Genomic DNA, 16,971 nt, shown 5'->3' with positions numbered 1-16,971 from the left:
AAATTATCTAACCATCCCGATTTGGCAAACCTAAAAGATAAAAGTGTTAGCAAGAACATTCTAGGTACTTTTTTTTTTTTTTTTTGGTACTGGCATGCCCCCGTTTTTTGAGCTACACCATCTCTAATTTTTTGTATGTTGAAATTAAAAATTTAAAGAATGGATCAAATATGTGAAGAGAATATGACAAAATTGCCAGTTCTTTGTGCCTGAAATTGTGTATGAAAATGTATATGCACATTTTTGCTTAATTTTTCCATAAAAATATATGCAAATTAATATAAATTAACAAAATTAGCATCAGTTTGAAACAAATGTCTCAACTTCAGTACAAATGGCTGAGGCAGCAATTTTTGCTGTTGATGCTGGGGACTACTGAGCTGGGTCCCCAACCCTATTTTGTATTTTTTTTTCGGGGGGGGGGGGGGGGGGGGGATTGAAACCACTGCCTTGTGCGTGCAAGGCAAGCACTCTACCAACTGAGCTATATCCCCAGCCCAAAACTTTCTTGTTTTGGAGGTGGGGGTTACCAGGGATTGAACTCCAGGGTATTTGACCACTGACCCCCATTTCCAGCCCAATTTTGTATTTTATTTATTTTTGTGGTGCTGGAGATTGAACCCAGGGCTTTGTGCATGCCAGGTAAGCCCTCTACCAAGTGAGCTATATCACCAGCTCCTATTTTGTATTTTATTTAGAGAATACAGGGTCTCACTGAGTTGCTTAGCACCTGTTTTTTGTTTTTTTTTTTTTTGTACCAGGAATTGAACTCAGGCACACAATCACTGAGCCACATTCCCAGTCCTATTTTGTATTTTATTTTGAGACAGGGTCTCACTCAGTTGCTAAACCCCTTGCCCATTGCTGAGGCTGGCTTTGAAATCCTAATCCTCCTAATCCTGCCTCAGCCTCTCCTAGCCCCTGGGATTACAGGAGTGTGCCACCATGCCTGACAAGAAGTACACTCTTTATTATCCAGATAACAATCAGTATTTTACACTTTTTGTTTAATCAAGTAAATGTGAAAGCACTATGAGAAGTTAAAAAGTTATACACTCCCCCCAAAACAAAACAAGAACTGAAAGTATACTCAGAGTATGAACTCAGTTCTGTCATTTTCTGGTTGGTGGTGACCTTTGTGCTTCAGTTTCCTCATTACAGTATTAATAAATAGTACCTACTTCCAGTTGTGAGGCATTAATTAACAGTATCTATCATTAGCCACAATTTTTTTTTTGTTTTTTTTTTGGAGAGAGAAAGAATTTTTTTTCTATATTTATTTTCGGCAGACACAACATCTTTGTTTGTATGTGGTGGTGAGGATAGAACCTGGGCCGCCACGCATGCCAGGCAAGCGTGCTACTGCTTGAACCACATCCCCAGCCCATAGCCACACCATTTTTAGAATGCTTTACTCTTAGGAAATGTCAAGATTTTGTTAAGTAATTGTAGACCCGTGTGAATAAATGATCACACCTGTAAATAATTGGTATTGCCAAATCCAGATTGTCTTTTTTTCCTTATATGAAGACTAGGGGCTGGGGATGTGGCTTTGTAGTAGGGTGCTGACCCAGGCCCATTTGAGACCCTGGGTTCAGACCCCAGCACTGCAAACAACAAAAAAACAGAACTATCTTTTCTTTAGAAGTTTCACCAAAAATATTCCTATAGTACAAGTCATTAAAAATCTTTTAAGGGGCTGGAGTTGTGGCTCAGTGGTAGAGGTAGCACTTGCCTAGCATGTGTGAGGCCCTGGGTTCGATCCTTAGCAATAAATAAATAAAAATAAAAAGTCTTTTAAAACAATTTAATGTTTAAAAAGTGAATAGGGGCCTAATACAGTGGTGCACACCTATAATCCCAGCAACTGGGGAGGTTGAGCAGGAGGATGGCAAGTTCAAGGCCAGACTCAGCAAGTTAGTGAAGCCCTAAGCAACTTATTGAAACCCTGTCTCAAAATAAAAAGAACTGGAGATGAGACTCAGTGTTATATACCCTGGATTAAATTCCTAGTACCAAATAAAAAAATAAAAATTAATATATATATTTTTTTAGATAAAAAGGGTTGGGGCTGTTGCTCAGTGGTTAAGCACCCCTGCATTCAATCCCTGGGATCAAAAACAAAACTGAATAGGGTTAAAAAAGAAAAATGAGGGGCTGGGGAGGTGGCTCAAGTGGTAGCGCGCTCGCCTAGCATGCGTGCGGCCCGGGTTCGATCCTCAGCAGCACCATATACCAACAAAGATGTTGTGTCCGCCGAGAACTAAGAAAAAATAAATAAATGTTAAAATTCTCTCTCTCTCTGTCCCTCTCTCTCACTCTCTCTTTAAAAAAAAAAAGAAAAAGAAAAAAAAAAAAAAAAAGAAAAATGAAAACTATCAAAGGATCAAACATTGAGTACTGAATGTGCAAGTTTTTCTGGCAAACTGGGAACCAAGTCTACCACAGATCTAGATAGGCTTTCAAGATGTGGTTTGGAAGAAAAGAAGTGAGGTAAATCTTTTAAAACCAAAAGCCCATGAATTACATCCCTCATTAAAAAAAAAAAAAATCTTGCTAAGCACAGTGGCACACACCTGTAATCTCAGCTACTTGGGAAGCTGAGGCAGGAAGATCACAAGTTTGAGGACAGCTTAGGCAATTTAGCAAGATGCTGTTTCAAAATAAAATTTAGATAACTGGGGATGCAGCTCAGTAGTAAAAGTGCCCCCCTTGGGCTGGAGTTGTAGCCACAAGCTGCTGGTAGAGCACTTGTCTAGCATGTGTGAGGACCTGGGTTTGACTATCAGCACTACATATAAATAAATGAATAAAATAAAGGTCCATCAACATCTAAAAAAATATTTTTTTAAAAAATGCCCCTGGGTTCAATCACTAAGGGGGAAAGTCTCAGACTGGGGATATAGCTCAGTGGTAGAGCATTTGTTTAGCCCACAAATCCTGGGTTCAATCCCTAGTACTGTTGTAACAAACCCAGCCTCAGCAACTTATCAAGGCACTGGCTCTAAAAGCTCCCTTTCACCTTCTGAATGTACCCCTTATTGCTCTAAGGCTTATTTATTTTTAATATTTTTTTAGTTGTAGATGGACACAATGCCTTCATTTGTTTTGTTTTGTTTTGTTTTTTAATGTGGTGCAGCGGATCCAATTCAGTGCCTCATGCAAGCTAGGCAAGCGCTCTACCACTGAGCCACAACCTGACCCAAGTTTTTTTAAAAAGTTTTTTTTTTTTTTTCTCTCTGCTCTTCCCCCAACCCTAACAAGATTAGGGAGAAAGTGTTATTTTCCCCAAGTTAATTGCCCTTGTACACACCCACTACAAGAAGGAGATGCCTACAGAGGATCTGGAAAGTGAATATCTCCCAAATTAACAAGTGAATCCTAACACGCCTTTAGGGTACCCTGGGACACCACCCCCCCCCCCCCAGGATTCCCTACCATAGCACACCTGGAATGTAATCCTTGAAAAGTTCCTTTAAAACCCTCCAGTACTTCCTGATTAAGAAAGTCACAACCTTTGGGACTGGAGTCCTCTGTGTTTCTCCTTTGCTAACAAAGCAATAAACTTTTTTCCTTTTTTTCTCAAAACGGTGTCCTCATTATTAAATTGGCATTGATCGCACTGGGGACAGGGACTGAGTTTTTTGTTACACTGTGATGGCAAAACCAGACCTGGTTGTGACGGTGGGCTGGGGCTGTAGCTCCGTGGTGGAGCTCTTGCCTAACATGTGTGAAACACTGGGTTCAATCCTCAACACCACATAAAGATAAATAAATAAATAAAATAAAGGTATTGTGTCCATCTACAACTAAAATATATTTTTTAAAAATGAGTTAGGTCCAGTGGCACACGCCTGTTATCCCAGTGACTCCAGAGGCTGAGGCAGAAGGATCATGATTTAAAACCCAGCCTCAGCATCTTTTCAAGGCCCTGGCTCTAATAAAATATATAAAAAGGGCTTGGATGTGGCTTAGAGGTTAAGCGCCACTGGATTCAATCCCTGGTTTAAAAAAAAAAAAAGTTATGGTCATAAACCAATGTCTGGGGAAAGGGTCAGTTTTGTCCTCCCTACCCCCTAGCCTTTCTCTGGGAAGCATAATTAACCATGAGTCCCTACCTTTTGGGTTATAAATAACTGCCTTAGGAGCTGGACTGCACTCTTGAAATGCAAAAGAAGCCTGTGAAAAGAGCCCTTTCTTACCTGTTTCTGTAAGCAAGTTGTATGTTAGAGACCCTGCACTAGGCTGCCAGTTGCATAAATTAGGGCTTTTTTTTTTCTTCTTTTTTTTAAGAGGAAAAAGCTCCAATGATAGGATGGGTCTAAAATGATGCCAAACAACCTATAAATGTAGACACTGTGAATCGGCTCAGAATTTGGAGTTTCGTTTCCCTCTGGGTCTGCTGGCATGATAGAACATTTAGATTCTCTGAGTGCTGCTTACTGCTTCCAGATCAGTCTGTTTCCTGCAACAGTACCTTGAAGGAAAAAAAAAAAGCGAAATCTTCAGGTCTTGTTGATTGCTGTTTTTGGTTTTTTTTGTGTGCTTTTTTTTTTTTTTTTTGGAGGGGGGGTTGTTTTAGTATAAACATGTGGTTCTATTTTCAGAGACATAAATATTTCAGTTACAAATATAAACCATCATTGTCCACATATGGTATAACTTTGATTTTGATTAGAATCAACGAAACTAAAGTGGCAATTTTCAGTTTTATTAAAATAAAGTGATTTTGAAATTGTTTACAATAGCTTCTTTAATGCTTGAGATTTTTACCAGTTTATAACTTTGTTACAAAGATAATCAGCATAACATATTTGATAGATTTGTTTGTATTTAAGGAAGATCACTTGATTGGCTGGTTTTATCTGGACTCCTCACTTAGGTAAACACTGAGCTGGCTGGAGATAATGGTCTGCTGTGTACTTGAGGACTCTGTCTCAAAAATATGGCTACCCTTGCCCCCTGAGTTGTGTGTGACAAATCAAAATTGTGATGATATCACCTAGGCAGGTCTGCAGTGGCATTAGCAACCAAGGTGACGAGGCAGGGTTTACAAATTAGGATCAACTCAACTGCAAATTACAGGAAGCAAAAAGGAAATAAAAAGAAAATAAGCTAAATAAACTAAAATTCTAATAAACAAGATCGAATTTGTCTTTCCCATATAAGAAGTCTTAAGGTAGTAAATCCAAAGTCAGCATGGTGCTCCATGTTTTTAGAATCCAGTCCCCTATCTCCTTACCATGCAATCATTCCTCTCTCAAGTTTGTCTCTCAAGCTCTGTCCAAGAGCTCTCACTTGCCAAGTTCCAACTATATTCTGGTCAATAGGAAAGAGGAAAAAAGATTGAGATGGCCCCACATTTTCAGAACAATTCCCAGAAGCTGCATACAATTCTGGTTACTCCTATTATCCAGAATGTAATCAATCACATGGTCACACTTAGGCGTAAGGGATGATAGGAATGTAGTCTTTATTCTTGTTGGCCACATGCCCAGTAGGAACACAGGATTTCTACAACTGTGGAAGAGGGGTGAAAAGATGTCAGGCACAACTAGCAAATGACCATAAATAACAAGATCGAAAAAAATGAATACATTAATTTTGCAAATTTACCATTTGCAAAAATATGAAGCATATGATACTTAGTATTTTCATAAGAATGCACACAAGTAATTCTCAGCATAAGACTTATTTTGTCACTGTAAACTGATTTATACCTTTGGGAATCTAAGAACTTATCTTCAAACCACAATATTGGCTCTACTAATAACTAAAAGCCTGATCAATTCACTTTATTCTTTTGAGTCTGGTCTTTTGTAATACACAAGGTATAGATTAAATGACCCCAAAGGTATTATTTTAATGAAGAATACTAAAGCCTAAAGTAAAAATCAACAGGTATTGACTGATCATTCTAGTTTTGTAATAAAACAGTGTCTTTTCTGTTAATAAGCTTACAGTTAAATTGGTAAAGTAAGATAACCTTTGAACACATTATTTTATGAGTTCATTCCCGAGACAAAAGAGAAAAACTCACCTTCCCAGGGCTCCATGTGTCAGATGTATACTGTATACTCTGGTCTCTCAACTGCATGAGATTTCAAGTCAGAAGAGAGGTGGAGTGAAGATGGAGGCTGCTTGGCATTTCATTGTGATACAATAACCAGCATCCAAAAATAGTAGGGCAAGAGGTGTTAGAGGTCATGTTCAGTGTCTAGTGTCAGCACCGAGAGTGGGGGATCTACTTGCACCCCATGGTGGCATCAACAAGATCAACATTAGAATAGCAGAACACTATAATTTTGGTATTAGTCCTATATAGCTACTGAGCCTTTTTTTCTGCACACTCATAGATTCTAGGAGACATCTGGATCCTTTAATAAATATATTTTCTGTTTAAACTAGAAATGAGACTAGATTCTGTTATTTGCAACTGTGGATCCTAACTAAAACACACTGACTGATTATAATTAAGACAACACATAATTAAATGTTGATTAATTTAGAAATAATAGATTGATAAGTGCTACAACCCAGGCACAGTGGTGCACACCTATATCTTAGTGCTTCAGGAAGCTGAGGCAGCAGGATCATGAGTTTGAAGCCAGGCTCAGTAATTTAGTGAGGCCTTAAGCAGTGAACCCTGCTCAGGGTTCAATGAAACCCTGTTACAAAATAAAACACAAACAAAGAGCTGGAGATGTGGCTAAGTGGTTGAACACTATGAGTTCAATCCTCAGTACCAAATAAATAAATAAATAAATAAGTGCTATGGATGTTCTGAAGAAAGAAAAATGAACAAGAGTTGTCAGGGAAGGCTTCTGGAAAGATATGGAACTTGAGCTGTATCTTGGAATTAAGTAGGATTAAAATAGATGGATAGACAGTTGTTTTAAGATAACAGAAGTATAAAAAAATAATTAACCTTTGTGGGTGTGGTGGTGCATATCTGTAATCCCAGCAACTCTGGAGGCTGAGGCAGGAGGGATTCCAAGTCCCAGGCCAACCTGGACAATTTATCAAGATCCTGTCTCAAAAAAAAAAAAAAAAAAGGGATTGGACATGGTGGTGCACACCTGTAATCCCAGTGATTTGGGAGGCTGAGACAGGAGGGTTGTAAGTTCAAAGTCAGTATCAGCAACTTAGTGAGGCTCTAAGCAACTTAGTGAGACCCTGGAGAGGTGGGGGGAGGGGGGAGAGGGAAAGAGGGAGGAGGGGAGGGGATTGAAATAACTTGTGCTGGGAAGAATGGAAAATAAAATTGGGATATGACATAATTAACTGGTACTGAGAAAAATAAAATTGGGATAGCTATGTTTTTGGTGGGTACCCAGAAGCACTTTACCATTGATCTACATCCCTAGCCCTTTTTGGTGGTTGTTGTTTTTGTTTTGAAACAGGGTCTTGTTAAATTGCTTAAGAGTCTAAGTTGCTAAAGCTGGCTTAGAACTTGCAACCCTCCTGTCTCAGCCTCTTGAGTTGCTGGGATTATAGGTACACACAGTGTACCACTGTGCCCATACAGGATAGCTATTTTTTAAAAAATAATTATTTTATTATTTTATTTATTTTTATGTAGTGCTAAGGATTGAACCCAGTCCCTCACACATGCTAGGCAAGCATTCTGCCATGGAGCTACAGCCCAACCCAGGGACAACTATTTTAAACAGAGAGATCACATCATGTATTCTTTTGTTAATACACCCTCATATTAAATATTATTTTAATATAATACTGGATACATATAAAATATGTTTTCACATATCATAATAAAAACTGTGAATCTAATATCCATTCTAAGAATTGGTCTATATCTTCCATATATGAGTTTATTTTCCATTCTCCTGAATCCTCCAGCTTACTGAGATCACTCCTATTTTGAATTTTATATTTACCATTCTTTTTAAAAATAGTTTTAGAGCTGGGCACGGTGGTGAACACCTGTAATCCCAGCATCTTGGGAGGCTAAGACAGGATTGTGACTTCAAAGCCAGCCTCAGCAATGGCAAGGCACTAAGCAACTCTGTGAGACCCTGTCTCTAAATAAAATGCAAAATAGGACTGGGCCTGTAGCTTAATAGTTGAGTGCCTCTGAGTTCAATCCCTGGTACCCCCACTCGACGCAAAAATAGTTTTAGCATATACATATGGGCCCAAAATATAAACAATTTTAATACTGTTTGGGGGCTTTATAAAAATTACATCAAACTATATGCAGTCTGTTGGGCTTGCTTGTCTTACTCTATATTTTGTTCTGTGATTCTTTCACATTGTTTCAGATAATTGTAGTTCAGAAAATTTTCACTGCTGTAAACTATTCTATTTTTGAATCACTACGGTTTATTTAAGCATTCTCTCATTGAAGAACATTTGGAATGTTTCCAGTTGTTTTGCAACCATGAACAGTGTTACTTTTGACATTCTTTTTTCCCTTGGTACTGGGGATTGAAACTAGGTGCTCTCTACTACTGAGATAAATCCCCAGTCCTTCATAAAATTTTATTTTGGAACAGGATATCACAAAATTTCCCAGGTTGGCCTGGAACTTGCCATTCTCCTACATCAGCTTCCCAAGTAGATGGGTGGGACAATGTGTGCCACCATGCCTGATGTGTGTGTGTGCATGTGTGTGTGTGTGTAGACACACACACATTCTTATACATGTAACATATATGTTAATTAAAGGGGCAAAGACTTGAGAAGATAGGAGAGAATGATTTAAGTCACAGGCAGAAGGGATAGCCTTTGATTGTAGGGTGAATTACTTCACTCTTTTTAAAAATTTTTTAATACTTTTATTTATTTGTTTATTTTTATGTATTTTGTGCTGAGAATCAAACCCAGCGTCTCACATGTGCTAGCCAAGCACTTACTGCTGAGCCACAACCACAGCCTCTACTTGTCTCTTAATATGAAGGACAGTAAGTTTAGATGCAGGTGTGATAGTTTCGTGATAGGAAGAGTCAAAGAAGATAAAACCAGGTCACTCCAGAGTTGAGGTTTTCTCAGGAAAGCACAATGAAAAGTAAAAGAGACATGGACTTGAAGTATTTGCAGAAAGCAACTTAACCACTGAACCTGAATCTGAGCTGAATGGAGAAATGACTACGGAAGGAGACAGGGTTAAAGTGGAAACTTAACTGAATTTGAGCTCTGGATGGTGCTTGAAGTTTGATTCTAGGCAAGCACTCGAGCAAGTAAGCCAAAAAAAAAAAAAAAATACAATTGCAGATTGTATTTTGGTGGCTTACACCTGCAATCCCAGCTCCTTGGGAGGCTGAGGTGGAAGGACAATTAGAGCACAGAAATTTGAATCAAGCTATGCAACATAATGAGACCTCATCTCTTAAAACAAATAAACAAACAAACAAAAAAGGATAGAGTGTTTAATTTTTTTTTTTAGTTGTAGATGGACAATATATATCTTTATTTTTTATTTACTTTTATGTGGTGCTGAGGATGGAACCCAGGGCCTCACACGTGCAAGGCAAGTGCTCTACCACTGTGTCACAACCGCAGCCTAAAGGTTTAAATTTTGATACTGGAGACTTTACTGTTTTAGAATCATGCAAATGCCCAGGATTTCAGCCACAGTCTCTCTTTCTTCATAGTTCAAATACAGTTGATTTAACACTGATCATTTTCACTTTCACTGCCTGTGGAAGTTGGGATCTCTCCCAAAATTTATTTATTTATTTACTCCCCCTCACCTTCTTCCCTTCTTTGTCTCTTACTTTTTGTGATCCTGGGGATCACATGTCCTCATACATGCTAGGCAACTGCTCTACCTCTGAGTCTTATCCCCAGCACCTTCCCAAGATTTCTGTAAGTTCACAGTGAGACGGGTTTTCATGATTATATGGGCCTCTGAGTTGCTCAATCTCACATCTTATTACTGTTCTAAAACATTCAACATAGGCCTGTAGGCCCTTTCTCTAATTTCAACAATAAATTTACTCCTTTAGTTTTCATGGGGAGAGAGTTACATGGTACTTGATCAAGACTGCTTCTATTTTATTTTTGTACCAGGGATTGAACCCATGGCCACTTAACCACTGAACCATATCCCCAGCCTTTCTTTTATATTTTATTTTAAGACAGGGTCTCACTAGGTTGCCTACAGCCTAACTTGCTGAGGCTGGCTTTGAACCTGCGATCCTCCTGCCTCAGCCTTTCCAGCCACTGGAATTATGGGTTTGTGCCACTGTACCTGGCTAAAGCCTTCATTCTAATGTTACCTTCCCTATTTTTCTCCTTCTTTTCCATGTCTTCTGTTGTGTAGACCATGTTCCCCAGTTTTTTCTTAAGCTTGAAGCTGGCTAACACCCTCAGGTTGAACCAGAAGCAATGGAAACAGGTACTTACCAACTTAAAGGACTTATTAAAATACAGTATTCTTCCCAACTAGAACATTTCACTTCCACAGAGGACTTTAATGCCATATATTAAAGCAGTAAATTGTTCTCATCTCCATCCAAATACAATGTGATCCAACTGAAATGGTTGTGTTGTTTTGAGAAGGGATCTGGCTATGTTGCTCTGCTGGATCTCCCAGCTCAGGAGATCCTTCTGCCTCAGCCTCCTGAGTAGCTGGGATTACAGGCATGTACCACCATGCTTGGCTCATCCAACTATAATTTGATGGAAAAGAAGGGTACTAAGAAAGCATTCCCACTGGGCATAGTGGCACACACCTGTGATCCCAGGAAGTCAGGAGGCTGAGGCAGGAGGATCACAAGGTCAAAGCCAGCCTCAGCAACTTGGTGAGGCCCTAAGCAACTTAGCAAGATGCTGTCTCAAAATTTAAAAAAAAAAAGAAAGCAGTCAACTATGTAGCATAATAAGACCAGCACCGTTTGATTTCATGTCTCACTTTTTATTTTTTTTATTTTTTATTTTTTTTTTAGAGAGAGAATTTTTAATATTTATTTTTTAGTTCTCGGCAGACACAACATCTTTGTATGTGGTGCTGAGGATCGAACCTGGGCCGCATGCATGCCAGGGGAGCGCGCTACCGCTTGAGCCACATCCCCAGCCCATGTCTCACTTTTTAAATTACTTATACTATATCCTCAGTAGTAAGTTATTTTGCAATTCTGAAAAATATTTGAAAAAAAAAACCTTTAGGTTTTTTTAAACTCTCATAATTTTGAAATGTCTTTTGTTCAAATGTTTGAAAAGAACATTCTTACCAGGTGAGGGAGCTGGGGAGCTATTCCTAAGTATTTTCACAAGGAAGGAGTATTACTAAAGATTTAAAGTTTAGCTTTGCACAGAGGCAGTATTGTAGCCTATGAATTTATCTGAGGTATGATTATTGCTAATTGAAAACTCTTGGAAAAGTTTTCAATTAGCAATGGGGACTGATTAAAACAAAACAGATGCAATGGTCTGTTCTTGCCTGTAATCTCAACAACTGGGGAGGCTGAGGCAGGAGGATCACAAGTTTGAGGCCAGCCTCAGCAATTTAGTGAGGCCTTAAGCATTTTAGTGAGAACCTGTCTCAAAATAAAAAAGCAAAACAGACTGCGGATGCTGCTCAGTGGTAAAATATCCCTGGGTTAAATCTCTAATATTAAAAAAAAATTGTTCTTTAAAGAAAATGAAGAAGCAAACCAATAGGCAGAAAAAGAATCATTGCAAATATATGCCTGACAAAGGACTTGTATCTGGAGAATATAAGAATTCTTATAACACCATAATAGACAAAAAATTAAAAATGGCAAAAAAATTCTGAACATTCACTTTGCCAAAGAAGATATCTGTATGTCAAACCAGCACAAAAATAGTCTGAATATCATTAGTCAGTAAGGACATATAAATTAAACTACAATGAGACACAACTACACAAAGTTTAAAGTTTAAAAAGACTGATCCTACCAAATATTGACAAGGATGTAGAACAAATGGAACGTTCCTTGGGTACTGATAGGAATGTAACAGAGTTTAAACACTTAAGAAAATAGTTTGGAAGTTTCTTAAAAAGTTAAATATATACCTACTATATGACCCAGGCTTTTACTCTTAAGTTACCTATATAAAATAAATGATTTGTACACAGATAAAGACTTTTACCAGATGTCTATAGCACTTTTATTTGTAATATCCAAAAAAAGCAGGGGGTGGGGAACCCAAATGTCTATCAAAAGGGCTGGGGTTCTGGTTCAGTGGTAGAATGCTTGCCTAGCATGTGTGAAGCACTGGGTTCCATTCTCAGCACCACATAAAAATAAAATAAAATAAATAAAGGTATTGTGTCCATCTACAACTAAAATTTTTTTTAAAAGAGTAATAAATTGTGATATATCCATAAAATGACATACTATTTGCAATCAGTGAGACAACTGATATATACAACAACATGGGTGAATCTTTTTTTTTTTTTAAGTACCACAAAGGTACTTTTTTAAAAATTATTTTTTAGTTGTAATTCGACAGAATACCTTTTATTTTATTTATTTTTATATGGTACTGAGGATCGAACTCAGGGCCTCCTACATGCTAAGTGAGCACTCTACCACTGAGCCCCAACCCCAGCCCCAACATAGGTGAATCTTAAAAGTGCAAGTGAAAGAAGTCAGACCCCCCCAAAAAAAATCCAAAGGGGGGGATATATTTAACAATTCCATTTACATAAAATTCTGCAAAATGCAAACTATAGTGGGAGAAGGGACAGATGAGAAAGAGTTTCAAGACGGGCATATAAGGACACTATTGGGGATAATTTATATGTTCATTATACTAATTGTCATGATGGTTTATTTGCGTATGTCGAAACTATTCAAAATGTACACTTTAGGGCTGGGATGGAGCTCAATTATAGTTTGCGTTTAGTACCTGCAAGGCCATAGATTCAATCCCCAAGATAAAAAAAATATATATATTTATTTGGGGTTGGGAGGTTGGGGTTGTAGCTCGGTGGTAGAGCATTTGTCAAGCACATGTGAGGTACTGGGTTCAATCCTCAGCACCACATAAAAATAAATAAAATAAAGGAATTGTGTCCATCTACACCAAAAAAAAAAAATTTATAAATACCATGGCTTCTTGTTGTTTTGAATAAAGTAAAACAAAGTAATATATGTAACTAGACAGAAAAATAAAATACAAAAAAGGTATACAAAATGAAAAGAAAAAGATCCTCTTCCCACTTAGCAAGTCTTTCAAAGATAACCAGTATCAACAAATTGTTATAGTTTCCCAAAGGAAAAAGATACATTGATTTGTGTTTACATTTTGTTTTTATGAAACAAATGCTGAAACAGACATCCCCATTGCACATCTGTGATTATTTTTGTAAATAAAGTCCTAAATTTGAACTATTAGCATGATGGATATTATATGAAATTACACAGGGGCTGGAGAAGTAGCTCAATGGTAAAGGGCGTGCTTAGCATGTACAAGGCCCTGCCTGGATTCAATCACTAGCACCACCAAGAGAGAGAGACAGAGGCGGGGGGAGATATTTTAGGAATTAAATTTGAATGATATTTAGGTTTGTCAATTTCTAAATTTAGCCTCAAATTTATCTAGCTTAAAAGAATTATTAAGTATGATAAATTCAAATCTATTGAATTTATACAAAATATGGTATGATATCAGTTGAAATTGAAGGTATTAAAACTGGAGGAAAGGAAAAATAATCATTATTATTTATGATATTAAAAGATATTTAGTGTCATTTTTTTTTTCCCCTCAGTACTGGGAATCAAACCTAGGGCCTTGCACATGCTAGGCAAGCACTCTACCACTCAGCTAAATCCAAAGTCTTTCTAATCTTTTATTTTGAGGTAGGGTCTTGCTAAGTTGCCCAGGAATACCTTGAACTTTTGATCCTCCTGCTTCAGATTCCTTGGTAGCTGGAATTACAGGTCTGAACTATCACCAGCACCTGCTTTAGTGTCTTTATAATTGAAAATATCACCACCAAACAAATCCACTTTATGACTGTCTAACAAAATTAATTTTACCTATCTACTATTCGGCAACATAACAGACTTTATTTTATTGTTAAGTTCCCAGGATGGTCTCAAACTCATAGGCTCAAGTGATCCTCCCACCGTGGTTTCCTGAGTGCTGGTCCTACTGAATCCAGCTAAAAGATCACAGGGACTCAGAAGATGTCCCTGTTTTACCCCTCACTAGCTATGTGACCTTGGAGGACACTATCGTACCCTGAGAGGCTGTTTTCACAATTATAAAGTGAGCTGATTGGGCACCAGGACCTCTATAATCCAGTTCTAAAATTCAAAAATGAACTCAGTCTCTCACTGTCCAAGTGCAAAAGCCTCATATCAGATGTCAGTCTAGGATCTAGTTACAAAGGTCTACCTATTCAGAGAAAGCATAGAAAGGAGCGAAGGTAAATAGCCTTATGGTTTAGCAGTAATCTAATGACAAAACATAATACTTTATATTTTATGAGGCTGTACAATTACAACAACCTGGCACATTGTGGAGAAGAGATTCCTTGCTCCCTGGGAGTATATAAAACTACAAAACACAAAGATGTACCTGTAATTATAGTTTATAATACCTTAAAATACATATAAACCCAGGACTATGTGTCATACATGTTTCATTATTGGAAACAAAATTCTTTTCAGGCAAATTCTCAGGTCTCTATAAGTTGATCTGCCTCTGAGCAAGAACAAATTATAGAAAGATGTATAATCAGACTTTCTGATGACTCTGCCTGTGTAAGTCCCATATTATCAGATCACTAAAGCTCAAGTGGTCACTTATTTTAAATTTCTTGCCTGTAATCTTCACAATATACCTGACAGGAGAAGGATGCTGCAGGAATTTTCCACTGAGTAAAAGAAATCATTAAGAAGAATAATATTTATTTATTTTGGGGGGAGGGGACTGGGGATTGAACTCAGAGGTTCTTTACCACTGAGCTATATTGAAAGCTCTTTTTATTTTTTTATTTTAATACAGGATCTCACTATACTGCTTAGGACATAGCTAAATTGCTGAGGCTGGCCTAGAATTATTGATATCTCCTGTCTCAGCTTCCAAGGTCACTGGGATTACAGGCATGCACTACTGCACTAGCAAGAGGAAAACTTAGAAAAGATCAATGACGACAAGCATTTAAATGAATGCCTTAGGAAAGAAATTTGAGATTTGTTTAATCTTACACCAGATTGAGAATAAGAATATCCAGGATCCTAGATCCTAGACTGACTCCAAAGGAAGTGGAGACTTCCTTCTCCATAGCTACCCTCTAGGAAGCTGGTGGGTCCCAAGTGTATATTCTTTCACTGTGCTACCCAAGGGTGAAAATCAAAATAACGCAGTACTACATCTGTTAAGCCAGGGTGAAGTACCTACCCCCACCCTCCAAAAGCATAGGTCTTGGATCTCACATCCTGTCTGGTTTAAGCCACATCCTTAGATAGCACCTAAAATTGCATCATCCTCCACCTTGTGGAGGCATCTTTTCCTTTAAATGAACGGCAAGTCACCATTAAAAGTGGTTCCCAAAATAACCCAGTGGTTTCATTGCCATCGGAATATCTGACATCAAGACTGAGGAAGCGGATGCATCTCCTCCGAGGGGGAGGGACCGCAGTGTTACCCTTCACACTTGACTCTACTCAGTTACTCAACAGGAACAGCTGCCAAACCCAGGAACTTAAAAATCCAGACAATGGGTTACATTCCTCACCTCCTAATTATTTAAAAAAATTAATAAATAGCTTCACATGAACAGAATGAGTTTTAGGCAAAGGGAACTAAAGATAGTAAAAACATTTGATCATTTGATAGGGGCTGGGGACATAGGTAGGGTGCTTGCCTTGCATGCACAAGGCCCTGGGTTCAATCTCAAACACACACACACACACACACACACACACACACAAAAAAAAAAAAATTGATAAAGAGCCAGAACCAGAACTCTCTCATTAGAGTGTAGGAAAATGTGGTAGTAAAGATTAAAAACCAAAAAAAAAAGGGCGGGGGGGACGGTGGAACTTTTTCATATGGAATAATTTCTGTTTGCAATACTCAGAAGTGTTTTAGTTTTGAATTTCCTACTGAACTTTTCATAGCATGAGAATAAAAGAATCTTAATTTGTAAAGGGACAAATATGGACTTGCCTCTAAAATAAAACTCATAAATTGATTATATCAAAAAACTGATTCTATAATACCAACTGCATTCAATACAGTTGCAGATGAACACAGGAGTCTATCATATAACCAGATTATCAATAGGTTCTTTTCCTTATTTTGTAATTTCGTTTCCATCAAGATAACTTTTCCCGAGGGAGGAGAGGATCCCCAGGCTCTCATAGGAGGAGGCGCGCAGTACCTGGCCCTGAGAATCTCACGCACAGCTGGAACCAGGAGCCTGGACACTAAACCTCTCTTTTCCAGTGGGTTTATCTGGTGCCTCCAGGCAGCAGAGGGCGCCGTGGAGCCTGAGCCAACCCGGCTCCCAGGCGGGCGCACCGCGCCCCCGTGACGTATTTCCGCGTCATCTGCCGTCGTTATTTGCTTCCATTGGCTGTCGGAGAGGCAATGGGGCGGAGCCATTTGGGGGTGAAGACAGCGCCGCGGCCAGGGTGGGGGCGAGGCTTCCCCCTTCCCCGCCCCTCCCCCGCCCTCCAGTCCCTCCCAGGGACGGCTGCGCGGAGCTCCTAGGAGCGCGGTGGCGCCTGCACTTTCCCGGGCCAGGGCTGGAGCAAGGTTCTGCTGCCCGCGCGGCGGGGCTGCCCGAGCCGGAGGGACCCGCTGACTGAAGGAGAGAGGGAGGGAATCCCAGCTTGCCGAGCGCACGCAGCCCGCTCCGAGCCGGCGGGGCAGCCCTTTTGCTTCTTGCGCGCGGATTCCGGGAGGGTGGGGTGGGGGTCCCCTGAGACCGCCGCTGGCCCCTAGGCATTGACGGGCGCAGGAAGCGCCCTCCAAGTCAGTCCTCGGGCCCGCGCTCCGACTTGCTCCCGCGCAGCGGGCGCC

General features: G+C 39.2%; 1 long non-coding RNA gene and 1 pseudogene across 2 annotated transcripts; one reads left to right on the top strand and one right to left on the bottom strand.

Moving 5' to 3' along the window:
• Positions 1-4,274: 4,274 nt before the first annotated feature.
• On the bottom strand, positions 4,275-16,581 carry LOC120886620 (uncharacterized). 2 transcript variants are annotated; one of them, XR_005729686.2, is made up of 4 exons: positions 16,328-16,581; positions 6,041-6,137; positions 5,243-5,520; positions 4,275-4,477 (listed from the first exon to the last, which is right to left on the bottom strand). It is a non-coding gene; the product is annotated as an uncharacterized LOC120886620 (long non-coding RNA). The 2 variants fall into 2 exon arrangements; XR_013438733.1 differs by having other exon boundaries at positions 5,243-5,319.
• On the top strand, positions 11,268-11,346 carry LOC120887122 (U4 spliceosomal RNA; annotated as a pseudogene).
• Positions 16,582-16,971: the final 390 nt, after the last annotated feature.

This window comes from Ictidomys tridecemlineatus, chromosome 5 (assembly GCF_052094955.1).
Source record: "Ictidomys tridecemlineatus isolate mIctTri1 chromosome 5, mIctTri1.hap1, whole genome shotgun sequence".
Taxonomy (NCBI): domain Eukaryota; kingdom Metazoa; phylum Chordata; class Mammalia; order Rodentia; family Sciuridae; genus Ictidomys; species Ictidomys tridecemlineatus.
This window is presented reverse-complemented; position numbering and strand designations above follow the sequence as displayed.